At 41.6% G+C, this 17,481-nt stretch overlaps 1 long non-coding RNA gene across 1 annotated transcript; it reads right to left on the reverse strand.

Annotated features, from left to right (window-relative positions):
- Window positions 1–1,490: 1,490 nt before the first annotated feature.
- Window positions 1,491–15,052, reverse strand: LOC148126633 (uncharacterized). Its single transcript, XR_015742509.1, has 3 exons — window positions 14,728–15,052; window positions 6,499–6,625; window positions 1,491–2,182 (listed from the first exon to the last, which is right to left on the reverse strand). It is a non-coding gene; the product is annotated as an uncharacterized LOC148126633 (long non-coding RNA).
- Between the last annotated feature and the right edge of the window lie 2,429 nt (window positions 15,053–17,481).

A 17,481-nucleotide genomic window follows, 5' to 3' on the forward strand; every position in this document is an offset into this window, starting at 1 on the left:
AAATTATGTTGTTGAAAAAGAGTCTTCATTCCACAGATCATCCCACTAATGAGAAGGTCTCCTGGCTTGCCATAAATCAATGGCTGTTCTCCATCCCGCCCCAGAGTCAGAGGGCAGGAGGTCTTCCACCTCTTGGAGGCTGTGCAAGGCGGGAACAGGATCAGCAGAAATAACAGAAGAGGCTTGTTCTTTCTATGCCTGCACCATTTCCTGCCAAGGGACTGCATTTGTTATATTGTTAGCAGAATGTCTTTCAAGCATGAACTTGCAATAGCTTCTGTGTGTAGACAGATCTCAATCAAAGGTTAACATCTGAGAGGATAAGACCATGTTTATCTGCACAGCATCTGCCCCACCCAAAACTTCACCCAAGGTGTTTATGCAAGCCTGGATGTTGGATTATCTCATCTTGCTCTTCAGCTGTTGGGAAGGAAAATCCCAAGTGATGTGGCACCCACGTGAAACAAGGAATAGCAGTGATTTTGAAAATTATAAGGGGAAGAAACACCACTGTTGTAACTTCCTCAAGAGTTTCCTTTCCAAAGTGCTCCATTGAGAAAGGAAGTTTGAAAAAACACCACCAAGACCATTTTTTTTTAAAAAAAAGCTCAGCCCTCTTGAGGAAATCCCAAATAAAAACTGTATCATCTGTGGAAGGAAAAAGATTAGAACAGAATAGAATAACAGAGATGGAGGGAACCTTGGAGGTCTTCTAGTCCAACCCCCTGCTTAGTGGATGGGTGGGCCCAACAGCTGATCGTCAGAGCAAACCAAACTGGTTCACTCCCAGATGATCCTTGGAGCTACCTGTTTGCCCAAACCGGACCAAACTGGTAGAATCCCACCCCTGTTTACAGCCCTCTCTAAGAGGTTTACAGAGTCCGCATACTGCTCCCAACAATTTGGGTCCTCATTTTACCTACCTCAGAGGGATGAAAGAATGAGGCAACCTTGAGCCTGGTGAGATTGGAACTGCCAATTTGCAGGCAACCGGCAGTCAGCAGAAGTCACCTGCAGTACAACACTCTAACTACTGCACCACCACGGCTCAATAGTGTTTGATGTCATTCTTGGAAATTCCTTGCTCCCTGCTCCCTTACAAGAGAGGAAACCTGTGTTTGTGTTCTGGGTATAGACCATGGATTCTGACTGAGAATGAACTTAGTTGACAGCAGAACATCTTGATAGTGACAACCATACAACAGGTCAATATTGAGATAAAACAGGAAATTTGTCCAAGACCAATTTAAACTTTATTATACTCAGTTATGTGCCAGGGAAACCAAATGAATTTCCACTAAGCTTATATCCTATGTTTTGACTGTTGATATCTACTCTTCTACCATTCCTCCACTCAATCTCTCACAGTCTTCTTCATCAAGACAGCTTATATTTTACCAGCAATTGTGAAACATAGTGTCAGAGTGTTTGCAGCATCTGACTACTATTATGAGACAGCTCAGGAGCAAAATACAGCACATAGAGGCATAGACATTTAACAATGGTTTATATACAAGACATATACAGAAATATACATGATAGGCAAATACCTTGCAAGTAATCAATTTTCTTATCTTTGTACGGAGAACTCTACAATGGATACAGGATGCATTATCCTTTAGAGGAAATCTCAGTTCTTGCTAATTTAAATTCATATCATAATTCATACCATAATAATCAATTATAACATATCATTGCTATTATATTATACTTCAATTTCCTACTTTTCTATCTAACCATTGATAAAACAAATCCCATATCTTAAAATATTCTTTTTCTTCTTGCTCTCTAATTGCTAATGTTAATCTACTCATTTCTACACATTCCATTATTTTCTTAATCACCTCCTTCTCTATCAGAATTTTCTCATTTTTCCAATTTTGAGCAAATACAATTCTAGCTGCAGTTAAAACATTAATAATCAAATATGTCAATTCTCTGTTGTAACCTTCAGGTAAAGTTCCCAATAAAAATATATCTGGTTTTAAATCTGTATGCTGTTTTGTCACTTTTTCCAGCCACGTGTGTATTTTAGTCCAGTATCTTTTAGCTTCTACACACATCCATCACATATGGTAATATGATCCAGGTGTTTGATGGCATTTCCAACACTTCGCCGATTTATCCTTGAAAATCTTCGCTATTCTTGCTGGGGGTAAATGCCGCAGGTGGCTTTTCTTGGCTGTCCAATGAAAAGAAGAGGAAAGGAAGGAAAGCAGGAGGGAGGTGAGAAGGATTTAGGAGAAATCCCTGTTGTTGGCCTTCACTATGGGGGTTTCCCGGTGTCTAGTGAAAATTCAAAAGACCAAGAGTGCATAAGAAAAAATGAAGAAGATCAAGGAAGCCAGGATGATACCCAACTCTTCATCATAGGACAGAAAGATTGTAATTTTAGGGCCATATTGAACTCTTTCCTTGGGAAGATATGGATCTCTGATGTTTCTTAACATCTGAAAAAATTACTAGGGGAGTTCATTCAGAGCCTTGGAGCTGGATTTCATTGGCATATGGCTAATATCCAGCTCTACTGCCCTTACCTACATTTGAGAACAAACCATAGAGAGAGAGTGATGAGGTTCAAACTGACTTAGATTTCCATATCCATACCACCTTAGGCAACAGGGCCTTGTCTTTTAAAATAGAATAGAGCTGGAATGGACCTTGTAGGTCTTCTAGTCTGCCCCCTCCTCAAGCAGAAGAAACTATACTATTTATGATAAGTGACTGTCTAGTGTCTTCTTAAAAATTCCAGTGATGGAACACCCATGATTTTGAAGGCAACCTGTTCCACTTGTTAATTGACCTCACTGTTAGGAAGTTCCTCCTTATTTCCAGATTGCTTCTCTCCTTGCTTAGTTTCCTCCATTGTTTCTTGTATTGCCTCTAGTGTTTTGGAGAATAATTTGACCCTGTTCTTTGTGGCAGCCCCTCAAATACTAAAATACTGCTATCATGTCACCCCTAATTCTTCTTTTGTTTAGACTGGCCTGACATAACTCCTGCAGCTGTTCTTCATATGTTTTAGTCTCCAGGCCTTTGATCATCTTAGTTTCTCTCCTCAGAGTTTTTGTACGCTCTATCCTACATTTATATAATTACATCATTGCAATTTTGCTGTTACATGTTGCATGACAACTATTATATGACATCAGTGGAAGTTTTAAAAAGAGATTGGATAACCATTTGTCTGAAATAGAATAGAATAGAATAACAGAGTTGAAAGGAACCTTGGAGGTCTTCTAGTCCAATCCCCTACTTAGGCAGGAAACCCCACACCAATTCAGACAAATGGTTATCCAATCTCTTCTTAAAAACATCCAGTGTTGGAGCATTCACAACTTCTGCAGGTACAGTGTAGGGTTTCCTGCCGAAGCAGGGGGTTCAACTAGAAGACCTCCAGGATCCCTTCCATTATTGTGTTCTATTCTATTCATTGCTAATTGATTTCTTTTAACGTTTGTTTAATTCTTGAAATATATTTAAATTATATTTTTATTTCCTTTGATGGTGAGTCATCTTGGGAGTCAAATAGATATAAGCACAGCATACAAATCCAGTAATAAATGCAATACATAATTAAATATTATGCCTATGAGAAAACAAAATTGTAATCACTTTTCTATTTTACTTTTACAGTTAGATGTTCCTTTGTATTTAAATTTGGCCTCAGAATAATAATGTAGCACTTGGGGAGGAAGATGCAGCCCAGCAAACCAGCACTGGAGGCCAAAATGGCGAAAATTTGCACAGCCACCATGTATTTTCTCTGTTCAAGTATGTGGGGACAAAAAACACTCAAACACTGCAGAAGACCAGATGCTGAAGGTAATCAGCTTAGCTTCATTGAAGGCCCCAGGTAGATTCCTGGCAAAGAAAGCCACCATGAAGCAGATGGCAGCCAAGAAGCCCATGTTGCCAAGGGCAGAGTAAAACGTGGTGACAGACCCCTAGTTGCATTGTAAGATGATCTGTCCAGACTGAGAATATGGGTCAGAATCTGGGAATGGGGGAGAAACTGCCAGCCATGTGGCACAAATGACAATCTGGACAAAACAACTAATAAGAATAATGGAGTTGGTCAAACTCTTCCCCAACCAACTCCTTACCCTGTTTCTTGGCTTCGTGGCCAGGAAGGCCAGCACCACCATAATTGTTTGAGCTAAAATAGAAGATATGGCAAGCAAGAAAATTATGCTGAACACCATTTGTCGAAGAAGACATGTGGCTTTTGTTGGTTGGCCAATAAACAAGAAGGAGGACAAGAAGCAAAGCAGTAGGGAGATGAGAAGGATATACGAGAGGTCCCGATTGTTGGCTTTGACGATGGGAGTTTCTAGGTATTTGATGAATATGATTAAAATGAAGCTTGTGATTAAAGACAAAAGTAGTCCAAAAGAGACCAAGATGATGCCCAGATGTTCCTCATAAGACAGGAAGGTTATGATTTTGGGAATGCAATGGACTTGGTCCTTATTTGAATATTGATCATCCGGACACTTGGTACATTTTTCAGCATCTAAGAAAAGTAAGAACAATTTTTTTATTTAAAAACTTGAATAGAAAAAGTGCAGAGAAGAGCAACGAAAACATATAAAGGACAGTTGCTGGAATTGGATATGTCTAGTGTCATGAACAGAAGGACTAGGGGAGACATGATAGCAGTGATTCAATATCTCGGGTGCTGCCACAAAGAAGAGGGAGTCAAGCTATTCTTCAAAGCACCTGGAGGCAGGACAAGAAGCCATGGATGGAAACCAGTCAAGGAGAAAAGTAACCAAAGATTAAGGAGAAATTTCCTGACACTTAGAAAAATTAACCAGTGGAACAACCTGCCTCCAGAAGTTGTAAATGCTCCAACACTGGAAGTTTTTAAGAAGAGATTGGATAACCATTTGTCTGAAATGGTCCAGCATAGCTTCATTTTGGCTTCAAATCAAAAGTTAAATTGAAACAACTTTGGAAACAAATGTAAGAGTTAAAATGTAAACATGATGTAAAATTATATTCCTAAAATATAGAATGCTTTTATGCAGCTAACCTGGATATTAAAGAATGCATACAGGTTATAAGTTTGTTGTCTATTTCTGCAGAGTTATGGTCCCAAAATAAGGTGCACTATGGTTTTCTATATATTATATTTTAAAAAATTTAAGGACCAAGAGTTCCTTGGTGCTATCTGGGCTCACTAACACTGATGGTGTTACTTAGTTTGAGTAATGAAACATCTTCAAGAAAACAACGAGGCTCAGAGAGCATCAAGGACTTCTCATTTCAATCCTGAGCTACACACATTCTCCTTCAATAGTTTAAGAATTGGAGCAAATTGAAGAATTGAAATCTCTTTTGATGGTATCATAAATATTTATATTTGTAAGAAAACAACATAAAAAGATAAGAAGTGAGAAGGCCCAATAACACTAAGGAATCTGAAATACTGTTAAGAAAGGCATAGCTTAGAAGAAGGTTCACCATGATAGCTATAAAACTGAACTTTAATATTAATACTGAATTTGAACCTTAATCCATAGCATGGCTAAATAGAGCACTGGAGGGAGCAAAACATCTCCATGACTCCTCTCAGGGATTTCCTCTTTCTGGATTCTATGGTGACTCTTCTGTTTTATCAGAGTATATTCATGAACTAGAATAGAGCATCGTAACAAGGTCAGCCAATGAGTAGCCATAGCAACTAAGTCAGCCAATGGGGACAGTTTGAAAACTGAAACTAGAAGTAGCCTAAGCATGGCTCTATATTAAGCTATGCAGCCCTGAAGCTATGTTAAGCTCTGAGTCTGTCTATTGAAAATGAAACTGCTTCTCTCCTCTGCTGTGTATCTTACATGCCTGCTGAAGTTGAGTTGCTGTTCTGCCCTGAACCTGTAACATGTCTGCTTCTGTTTGAGTTTGCTCCATGTTGGAGAAATCTACAATTGGTATTGTAAAATTTATAAACAAGTTAAACGAAGCCTCAATCATCTATGTTTATTCTTCTGGCGCTGAATTTATGCTGCAATACTCTGAACATGTTTGCTCTTCTTTTTCCAAACCCAACAATTCTTCCTCCATGGTCCTACCATTTAGATCTTTCCACATATGGTGGTCTATAACCTTAATAAAGATTGGCTGGCAGTCAGCCAACTGACTGACTGATATCTTTCTGGATATATATTTTTGGGCACAGCACAATGTAAGATTGGTTTGGGGAGAAAAAGCAATGGACCTAAGTCCAATGCTCAAATTTCAACGATATTCATATATTCTCCCAAAAGAAGATGTATTTTCTCTGGCATTAATAAACCTTGCCTAATCTGCTGTGTCCTTCTAATGCTTCGGAGCCCATCCTTCAAGATCTCTTTCTTATTCTCTCCTTTATGGGAAGAAATTGAACATGCCAAAAATATACAAGAAAAGAGACAAACTGAGATTTGACTTTTAACTGCACTTTACTCTGGATAAACCCATTTCCACAAGGCTCACTCTTTATTTTGTGTCACTCACCTTCCTGAGTGGAGATGGTCCCCTTCGGACAAGGAAGAGAGTCATAGCAGCAAACCGGTTCTTCTTCACGAGCCCGTTTGACAAATCCAGGACAACATTTTTCCACACATTTGGACTACGGCAGAGACTAAACAGAAAAACAAGAAATGGCAAAGAAAATGTGTTAGAATTAACCATCTATGAACAATGGGCATAGAGATGTGAGCTAGCCAAGAGCAATATGAAATATCTAACCAATTCCAAATGTTTGTAACTGATACAACCAGGTATAAAATGGAGAAAAGATTTAAGTACTATGACAACCTTTGGATTGCTATTTTGATGAAAGGACTATTGCAATTTTTAAGCTGGGGTGAAACAGAGGCATGGATAATTCTGGTCAGTTCTGGACTGCTTAGAAACATCACAGTGTCAGGATTCCGGCATTTAACCCCATTTAAATCATGATACTCGAGCCGAACTTCCAAAACTTCAAAAGGATTTATTGGGAGTTAAAATGTCTGGCAGTGCCTGGGTGTAACCGACTGAGACACATCATTCATTGTCACCCATGACTCTGTTTTTTCCCCATCTCCTGCACGTATCGTAATTCATATTCTCCAGTGGGACACATCCATAGCCAGGAGTCATCAATCATACTCTCCAGTTAGAATTTTGCACAGCAGAAACTTCGGTTACTATCTTTGAAAACATTTATGGAATGCACATTCAGTTTGCAAGCTGCTGCACTGCTCCCCCCTCCCTTTCTGTTGGCAACTCTAAAAAGACAATAGAAATATTTTATGAGTTGAGACACAGACCAAGTCAAATCTTAATTCCAAAGCTTGACTTCCCAATGCAACCAATAAGACCTCCATCAATTACATCAATTACATTTGATTCAGCCAACAGTGAATTTGGGCACTGGTCAATCAAATTATCACTTTCTCTGGTATTTGAAGGCAAGGATATAATGAAAACCATCTTGAATGCATTTGGGTCAATGCAAAAGGGTAAAAGGGCATTGCCATAGAGGCCACACAACCAAACAGAGGAAATAGATGAACTTTTTGCTAGTCAGATAACTAGGGTATCTAGGAGGCATACCACATTATTAATGAGGCACTTTAACTACCCCAACATTAACTGGGAGACAAACTCTGCACCTTGTGGAAAATCCTTACAAATCTAGCAGACAATTTAGTCTCCCCAAAAGTAGAGAATGGAATTAGATGGTTAGCCGTACTGGACTTAATTCTCACTATTTCAGATGAAATGATAGAAGATGTTGAATGTACAGAAACCTTGGGAAGTGGTGAGTGACCATGCAATAATGGAATTCAACATTCATAAGCACAAGCAATAGAACAAAGTCAAACTAGAGTCTTAGAATTTAAGAGAGCTGATTTCAATAATTTTAGAGATTGGAAAGGATTCCATCGATGAGAATCCTCAAGGGGAAAGCAAACTGAGATGCTTGGGAAACTTGAAGATTATAAAAGCCAGTCTAGCATAATTCCAGTGAGAAAGAAAAGTTAAAAGATGTGTGCATGGCTGCACAAAGAACTCTCTCATAAAGTGAAGGTCAAAAAAACAAGTATAAAAAGTGAAAAGAAGGGCACATAAGTAAGGCAGAATATCAGCAAATATCTTGAACCGAAAAAGTTGAAGTCAGGAAAGCTAAGGCTCAAAATGAACTAAGGCTTGAGACAAAAGTCAAAACTAACAAAAAAAAGGCTTCTTTCAATATGTAAAAAAACAAGAAAAAAATTAAGAAAATGGTAAGGAGATGATGAGTAGCAGGGAGAAAGGAGAACTGCTTAGCTCATTCTTTGCATCTGTTTTCATGCAAAAGGAAAAAACAGTCAACCTATTAAAAAAATATTGTAAAATGCAGATTACGAATGCAAGTCAAAACAAGCCAAAAAAAAAAAAAGATAAGAGAACACCTATCCACACTAGATGAGTTCATATCACCAGAACCAGATGTTTTATGCTCCAGGATTCTGAAGGAATTGGAAGACATGATCTCAGAAACACTGAGCCATATTTCTCAAAGATCCTGGAGCACCAGGGAACTATCAGATGACTGGGGAAAGACTGATGTAGTCTCCAGGAAAAAAATGGATCCAGGAAACTACAGACCTATCCACATGACATCAATAAAATTCTGGAAAAGATAATAAACCAACAAATCTACAGATACATAGAAGCAAACAAATCCACAACCAGAAGCCAACATGGGTTTGTCAGAAACAGATCATGCCAGATAAATCTTATTGCATTCTTTGAATAATGTAACAAAATTAGTGGACCAGACAAATGCTGTCAATATAATTTACTTGGACTTCAGTAAGATATTTGATAAAGTTGACCACAGCCTACTACTTGATAAGATAGAAAAATATGGCTTAGACAGCTTCACCACCAATGGATTGCTGATCAACTGCACTCAACGTGTAATTCCTAATGAAATGGCATCTACTTGGAGGGAAGTATGCAGTGGAGAACCTCAGGGCTTCATCTTAGGCCCAATACTCTTCAATATCTTCATCCATGATTTAGATAAGGGGATACAAGGAGAACACGTTAAATTTGCATAAGATTCCAAACTTGCAGGAATAGCTAACTCTCCAGATGATAGGCTCAAGATACAGAAGGATCTCAACAGACTTAAACATTGGGCGCTATCTAACAAAATGAAATTCAACAGTGAGAAAAGTAAGGTTCTACATTTAGGAAAGAAAAATCAAATGCAGATATAGAATAGGTGGCATCTGACTCAATAATTTTAACTGCAAGGGGGATATTGGAATCCTAGTGGACAATCACTTAAATATGAGCCAGCAGCGTGCTGCAGCTACTAAAAAAGCTAACAGTCCTAGGCTACATTAAAAAGAGGGACAATATCAAGATCCCATGAGATATTCACATGAGGTAATGCCTTATAAAGCCCTGGTAAAACCACACTTGGAATATTACATCCAGTTTTGGTTGCCACGATATAAAAAAGATGTTGAGACTCTAGAAAGAGTGCACAGAAGAGCAACAAAAATGTTTACGGTAAAACCATAGTTTTACTATTAGGAATGGTTGCAGGAGAATTTCAACAATCAAGATGAATATATTACCCAGAAATTTATATTTGTTTCAAACAATTCCAATTAGGCTTGGAAAAGATTACTTTGAAGATTTAAATAGCATACATGCTAGTCGTTTCCAGCTCTAGGGGGCAGTGCTCATCTCTGTTACAAAGCTGAAGAGCCAGCGCTGTCCGAAGACATCTCCGTGGTCATGTGGCATGACTAAATGCTGACAGTGAATGGAATGCTGTTACCTTCCCACCAAAGTGGTCCCTATTTTTCTACTTGCATTTTTACATGCTTTTGAACTGCTAGGTTGGCAGAAGTTGGGATGAGTAATGGGAGCTCACTTCATTATGCAGTGCTAGGGATTCGAACTGCCAAACTGCCTACCTTTCTGATTGACAAGCTCAGCATCTTAGTCACTGAGACATCGCATCCCCTATCTGTTCTTCTAGATATGCATATATTGATTTTAAGATTGAACTGAACTGCAAGTTACCACAGGAGTTAAGCAAAGTATTACTTGACAGCGCATTATTTTCCTTCTCTCAGAGTGCTTGCAGCACAAGCCAGGAGCACAACACAGCACACAGAGGCTTTGTCTTTTAACAATGGTTAATATACAAGACAGCTATATACATACATATACGTGTTAGGCACATACCGGGCAAGCAAGCAATCTTCATTACTCTGCACAGAGAACTACAATGGAAATAGAACACGAGGAGATAGAGATACACTCTCTCATGGCTGCCTTTAATATAAACAGCTTCTTAAAGCAGCAATAACTCATTATTGCTGACTCATTCTCATTCTCATTGCATCAGCATTTACAGTAGTCTTACAGCAGCTGGTCAGCTATTAAAGCTTCAATACCTTAACACTTTCTGCATTCTCCAGTCACTCTGCTTATAGGAAGACATTTGTAAAGAATGGAAGTGACAATTTTCTAACCAGAGGTTACTATGATAGTTATAAATGTGTACCAGATGCGAAGTGCCGAAATGGAGATGAAGTGACCATGAGACACTTTAATGGGCTTAAATGCAAGAGTGTGCCTTTTCCAGGATACAAGCAGTGCAAGAGGGGAAGAAGAATACAAAATCTGGATGGAATAGGCCATAGAGGTAACAGAGGAGAGGGATGTCCCAAAGACACAAAAGAAGCAGAGGATCTCAAGAGAGCCTGAAAGTTTCTGCTGCAGAAACCATTAGAAGCTTAAAAGTCAGCCAAGAGCTCTGTCCAGCACATGATTACCTCTATCTATTGCAGGATGAGTTTGGGCCAGCTGAGACAATTCCTAGCTGCGTCTTCGGTTTGAACAAATGTACCAGAAGAGAGGCAAAAGACTGTCTGAATATATCAGATGCTGGAGCAGCAGGGGTGATATTCTACCAGTTCGGCCCAGTTCAGCCAAACCGGTAGCTCCAAGTATCATCTGTGAGCGAACTGGTTCACCTGCCTGCCTGCCTTGGCTCTATACTGACGTTTATTTCCTGGTTTTGAAGCTCAGTTGCTTTGTGCAGCACAGCAGATTGCCGCATGTCTGTTGAAGATACAGGGAGAGTGCAGGATTGCAGGTGGTCAGTAGCAAACCCTCTGCGTGTGCACAAAGTGTGCGTTTGGCACAAGCACGTGCAAAGCGCACCCACCAAGCCATGCCCACAGAACCAGTGGTAAAAAAAAAAAAAGTTGAATCCCACCACTGTTGAGCAGGCTGTTACATCAGATCATGATGAGGAAAGGAATGGAGCTGGCTTGATGTCCGACAGTTTGGGTCACCTCCACCAGGATAACAGACCCAGGAAATCCTGGGAGTCAGTTCAAGCACAGTAGACTGAGCAGAGAGAAAAGGCTTTCGACCAACTGAAAATGGGCTAGAGCAATGTCCCCGTTTTGGCTTACACAGATTCAACACGGCTTTATGAGCAACAAGTCAATGCTAGCCAGGATGGCCTTGGAAGGGTGTTGTGTGCTGCAGCAGCCAAAAAAGCTAGTACAATCCTTGACTGTATAAAGAGAGGCATAGAATCAAAATTAGGTGAGGCATTTGCACCGCTTTATAAAGCCTTATAAAGGGACACGGTGGCTCATTGGCTAAGACGCTGAGCTTGTTGATTAGAAAGGTCGGCGGTTCGGCGGTTCAAATCCCTAGCGGCGCATAACAGATGACCATGGAAGCATCTTCAGACAGTGCTGGCTCTTCAGCTTTGTAAAAGAGATGAGCACCGCACCCTAGAGCTGGAAATGACCAGCATGTATGTGTGAGGGGAACCTTTACCTTTTATAAAGCCTTAGTAAGGCCACACCTGGAATACTGCATCCAGTTTTGGTTACCACATTACAAAAAAGATGTTGATATTTGCAAAGAGCAACTAAAATGATTAAAGGCAAAACATATGAAGAATGGTTGCAGGAATTGGGTGGCCAGTCTAGAGAAAAGAAGGACTAAGGGTAACATGATAGCAGTATTCCAGCACTTGAGGGGCTGCCACAAAGAAAAGAGGGTCAATTTGTTTTCCAAAACACAAGTGTCCGTGTTCCAAGTAACAACCTCCAAAACAGACAATTCCGAGATAATCATTTCCTCAAAGTTCCCTTTGTTTTAGTTTACTTTATTGTCATTGCACCTCATACAATGAAATCAAACACCATCTTCAGTACACATCATGACCATGAAAATAAACACAAACACACTGTCAGCATTCCAGCAACCCTCCATTCCAATCAGTAACTCCGAGACAAGCATAATCTCAAAAGTACCTTTATTAGAATAGCACCTGGCACATCTGTGGAATCTCGAAACTAAAAGTTTTCCACACTTCCCACAATGTCCCAAACTACAAACCATCCCCTTTTTGCCATCATCACATCACATGGACCAATCACATTCCATCCAAGAGTATGATCCTTTTTCCATCCTGCACCACACTTAATAACCTAGAACTAATGAAAGAATTTTATTTTGTCTACTTAGAACTGCTCAATTGAAATCACGCCCCCTCCCACTTTCTCAGGCTTTGTGGCAGCAAGGAATATGGCTTCCAAAGCTGACACACACACCCTTCATACTCCACACATTGAATTGAAAACCCCCAACACCACACCAACACTGCATTATACAGTAGAATTCAACAGAGCTACTGCCCTGGGATAGAAGCTGTTTTTCAGCCTATTTGTCCTTGTTTTTATTATTCTGTACCATCTTCCAGATGGTAATAGTTCAAAAAAAGGGTGCCCAGGATGGGTCTTTGAGAATGTTTTGAACTTTCTTAAGGCAGTGGGAGCTATAAAGCTCTTCCAAAGAGGGGAGAGGGCAACCAAAGATCTTCTGGGCAATGACTATCTAACCTATCTCCCACTGTGCAATTTCTTCAGAGTCTGCATTCTGCTTCTTGACTCCTATAAAACTTTTATCCTTTCTTCTTTCCATGGGGTGAAATGCATCATTTCAGTGTTTTCATTTGGTTTTCTTTAAGTTCTCTGTATGTTTACATATGTGTATGAAAGATATTTTTAACTACACACAGTCCTAATGACCAGTTTTTGACAAAAGTTGATTTTGTTCTTCTAGACTCTGTCATACTATTTGCAAGCAGCTGTTATGTGGTGATGCCCTTGAGCATTAACTTTCAAAATAAATGTTGACTCTAACTTAGCAGGAAGTTACTTCAGTTCTGTGACATGCTCGGGCATTAACCAGACCCCTGGAGTTTTCTCTTTAACTACCATGCCAACTAAGGTCAGATTTGTTTTTCTCCTTCAACCACAGGTGTGATGTATTCCCTTCTCAGCCAATTTCAAGGACTGAGTTCCCATACCTATTAATTCTTGATGGCTGATTTAATTCTAGCTCTACCCTAACCATACAGGGATTTATTTGATTTCTCTCCAGAGAAACACCCAACAATCTTTGAGTCCAATAACTAATTGAATTAGTCAGGGATGTCCCAACAGGGCAAATTATCATAAAGATTTCAGCTCTGCTTTTTGGCAAATCCTCCAGGGGAGACTTTTGACAGACACAGGGAGTCAGGTGCAGTTCGCTTCCCACACTGACCCTGGAGGACTGAAATGTAATTATTTCCTGGCCGAGAAGTTGGCTTTAGGCAAACAAAAGTGTCACTAGATAATTTCAGTCTTTGGACTGAAAGATCAGAGCCTTCATATCAAAATGTGCTACCGTGGGAAACATAAGAGTTGAGTGCAAAGGGACACATTTTTGCCTGCCAGGGTTATTTCCCCCAAAGAGCTCCCTTTTCCGTCTCTTTTCCCCAAATGTGAGCTCGGCTTTCTAGGATAGTTTCAGCCGTCCATCACAAGGCTCGCCTGATTTCCTTGTCCCTCCCACTAACCTTCCCACCCTTTGTTGAACAGAAGGGTTGGGGGCTTTCTAGATATGGTTGGGTAAAAACTTTGTCCTTGGAGATTCTCAATCATCCAGGTCATGGTTGTCAAGAGGCAACTGGATTTTCTGGTTTTTCACTCCCTTGCCACTAGGGGCACTGGCTGCAGGTAGAATATTGGAGCTCCTACAGATGTGGCAGACGTTACTAGGCACGTCAAAAGGGTGTAATTATAATTCTACTATTGTCAAGAGAGATTGGAAGAGCCAGGGGGAGGAGTCAAGTAGAGAGAATGAGTCTGGAATCTAAATCCCTACGTCTTTACAAATGGGTACAAAATGACAAAGTCTGAATGCTGTTGAACCTTAACTAGTCTGGTCCAGGTGCAAACCACTAATCTGGGACGATGTCTAGGTAAAAGACAGGAGCAATTAAACTGTAACTCATTGAACTCTTCACGGGTGGATCTGGTTGTTGGCGCCTAGCAACTCTACAGTTTGCAGGAGTTCCGCTGGTGTGGGTGTAACCCTGTGGAGTAAACTCAGAACTCCCCCTCAAATATGCTGGACTACAGCACCCAGAATTCCCTGTTAAAAGCCTCTCCCACCTGGACTAGCGGGCTGTGCCGGGCGTGGGAAAATCCACCGTTCCTTTCCCACGGGGAGGGGCACCCAGCGCTTTTACACCAGCAGCTTCCGGAGTCTCCCCGCCCCTCTGCCAAAGGGGGAAAACAGGGAAGGGTCTTTTTATCCCTTCCCCCTCTCCATGCAAATCTCTATGACCCCTTCGCCCTCCCCCTGCAGACCCTAGAAAGCTACCGGCGGTGCGCCACGGTTCCCCGGCCGATGAGTTCGGCGCGGGGGGGAAAGAGGAGGGACTGAGTCCTCTCGGCTCCGCCGCCCTTGCAGAGGTGAATTGCCATCCCGTTTTGCAACGCGCGGCCTCCGAGTTTCGGGCGAAGAATTTTCCCGGGGAGAAGCCGACCATCTCGAGAGCTTCAGAGATCAAACGGAGCGTGCGCGAAATAATTGTTGCCCGCACTAGCTCCTGGGGAAGAGGGGGGGGGGCAAGTCGAGGTTTCTACGTGAGCCGATGTTTTACAAGCCGCTTCTCTCCTTTCCGCTCTAGGAGCTAACACTTGTCTTTACGCGTCTCGCTTATTTCCGCTCTAGGAGCTAACACTTGTCTTTACGCGTCTCGCGCATTTCCCTTCTAGGAGTTAACTCTTGTCTTCTCTCGCTCATTTCCGCTCTAGGAGTTAAACACTTCTCTGTCTTTACGCGTCTCGCTCTTTTCCGCTCTAGGAGTTAACGTCTCTCTGTCTTTAACCCTTCCACTGCGCCTTGATTTTTGCACCCTACAGCCGCGGGGCGTTTCTGTTTCACGAGCCGAAAGCAGGATTGCGTGGAAAGCGAACAAGGAAGCCCTACGCCGAGCTGAGACGCCCCCTTTGTGTCCCATCACCCACTTCCCCCGGCCCCTTAGATTTTATTCCCCTTAGACTGTTGTGCAAGCGCGCCTCTTTATCAATAAAAGAGAATATTTGGATCTCAGGGTTGAAATGAGGAGGGGGTGGGGTCCTTTAAGCCGGTGGCTTGTAAGGGGAGGCTGTCATGGCAGGCAGCCACCACTAGAGGGCTCCCACTGTCTACTTCTCTTTCCCTGAGCCTCATGAAAAGGCGCCGAGGGAGGTTGTGCATCCGACAAAGGCTTCCCTCCTCCCCCGTCTTTTGCACTGTGGACCCCCCCACACTCCACCAACCACCACCGCTCCCAGGGGAGCAAGAGACTGCAGAAAGCGCTGGCAGGAAAGGAAGGTTTCCTGCTTCAGCAGTGGGTTGGACTAGAAGATCTCCAAGGTCCCTCCCAACTCTGTTATTTTATTTCCTAACATGCTGCTGGAGCTTGCTTGTACAGCCTCCCCATAATAGATTTGCCAGTGTGCAGAGGATATGTAAACCTGGCGGGGAAAAAAAATGAAATTTGAATGTTATGGACATAAAATGGAATAAAATAAAACTCTTACCAGTACCTGTATTTCACTCTCAGCTCGAGCCACCTCGCAGGGTTGTTGCTAAGGAGACAATAGGAGCTGGAAGGCTTGGGTATATTCCCTGCCTTACAAGTAGTCCTCATTTAGTGGCAGCTTGAAGTTACGATGGCCCTGAAAGAAGTGACTTACGACCATTTTTCACACCATTCTTGCAGCATCCCCATGGCTACGTGATCAAAAATGCAGATGCTTGGCAACTGACTCATATTTATGATGGTTGCAATGTCCATCTGATCCCCTTTTGGAACTTCCGGACAAATTCAATGGGAAAGCCACATTTATTTTATTTATTTTATTTTGATTTGTCAATCGCTTACAAAATAATAGGTATAAGTATATACATACCCTGTTTCTCCAACAATACGGCCTCCCCAATAGGAAGTCCCAGCATATTTTATAGGCATGAAATCAAATTAAGCCCCTCCCCCAAATTAAGGCCTATATTAAAACATGTGAAATGGGGGGAATGGTGGGGGCTTGCCATTAGGAAGTACTTTTGTTGCACACCCGGATATGGTGCTGCCTGCGTTGACACCGATACAAAGTGCCCCACCAACGCCGAGGTCAACATCCAAGCCGTCGCCACCTGCCCGAAGATGCAAGCAGGGGGGAATTAAGTCACCCCCAAAAAGACGGCCTAGCCATTTTGGGGGGGCTCAAAAAAAAAAAAAGACCCGGCCTTATTATATGAGAAACACGGTAGTTATGAATACATGAAATGGGTACATATAAGAAAAATAAAAGAAACAATAGGACAGAGACGGTAGGCACGTTGGTGCGCTTATTGCACGCCCCTCTTAGGAAAGGGGTGGGGTCAATAGTAGACAGTCTAAGGCAGGGGTCTCAAACTCAATTTACCTGGGGGCTGCTGGAGGCAGAGGCTGGGTGAGGCTGGGCCGCATAAGGGATATTATACTTTTATATCATGGTGGGGGCTACAGGATTTCGTCCTGCGGGCCGCAATTGACCCGCAGGCCGCGAGAATGAGACCTCTGGTCTAAGGTTAAAGTTTTTGGGGCTTGGGGAAGAAACCACAGAGTCAGGTAGAGTATTCCAGACATTGACCACTCTGTTGCTGAAGTTGTATTTCCTGCAATCAAGTCTGGTGTGATTAACCTTGAGTTTGTATCTATTGTTTGCTCTTGTATTGTTATGGTTGAAGCTGAAGTATTCATTGACAGGTAGGACATTGCAATGTATGATTTTATATACCATACTTCGATCACACTGATGACAGCGTAATTCAAGGTTTTTTAGGTCTAGACCAGGGGTGTCCAAACTTGGCAACTTTAAGACTTGTGGACTTCAACTCCCAGAGGAATTCTGGGAGTTGAAGTCCACAAGTCTTAAAATTGCCAAGGTTGGACACCCCTGGTCTAGAATTTCAAGTCTGGTGGCAAAGGTATTCTGCAACAAGTAGAAGAGTGGAGAACTCTTCTTGTGAAACATTTCTGGACTTTCTCAACTGTGTTAATATCAGATACATAATGTGGGTTCCAGACTGATGAGTTGTATTCGA

The sequence above is a fragment of the Pseudonaja textilis genome, chromosome 2, assembly GCF_049901715.1.
Source record: "Pseudonaja textilis isolate UNSWEBS1 chromosome 2, rPseTex1.2, whole genome shotgun sequence".
NCBI classification, from domain to species: domain Eukaryota; kingdom Metazoa; phylum Chordata; class Lepidosauria; order Squamata; family Elapidae; genus Pseudonaja; species Pseudonaja textilis.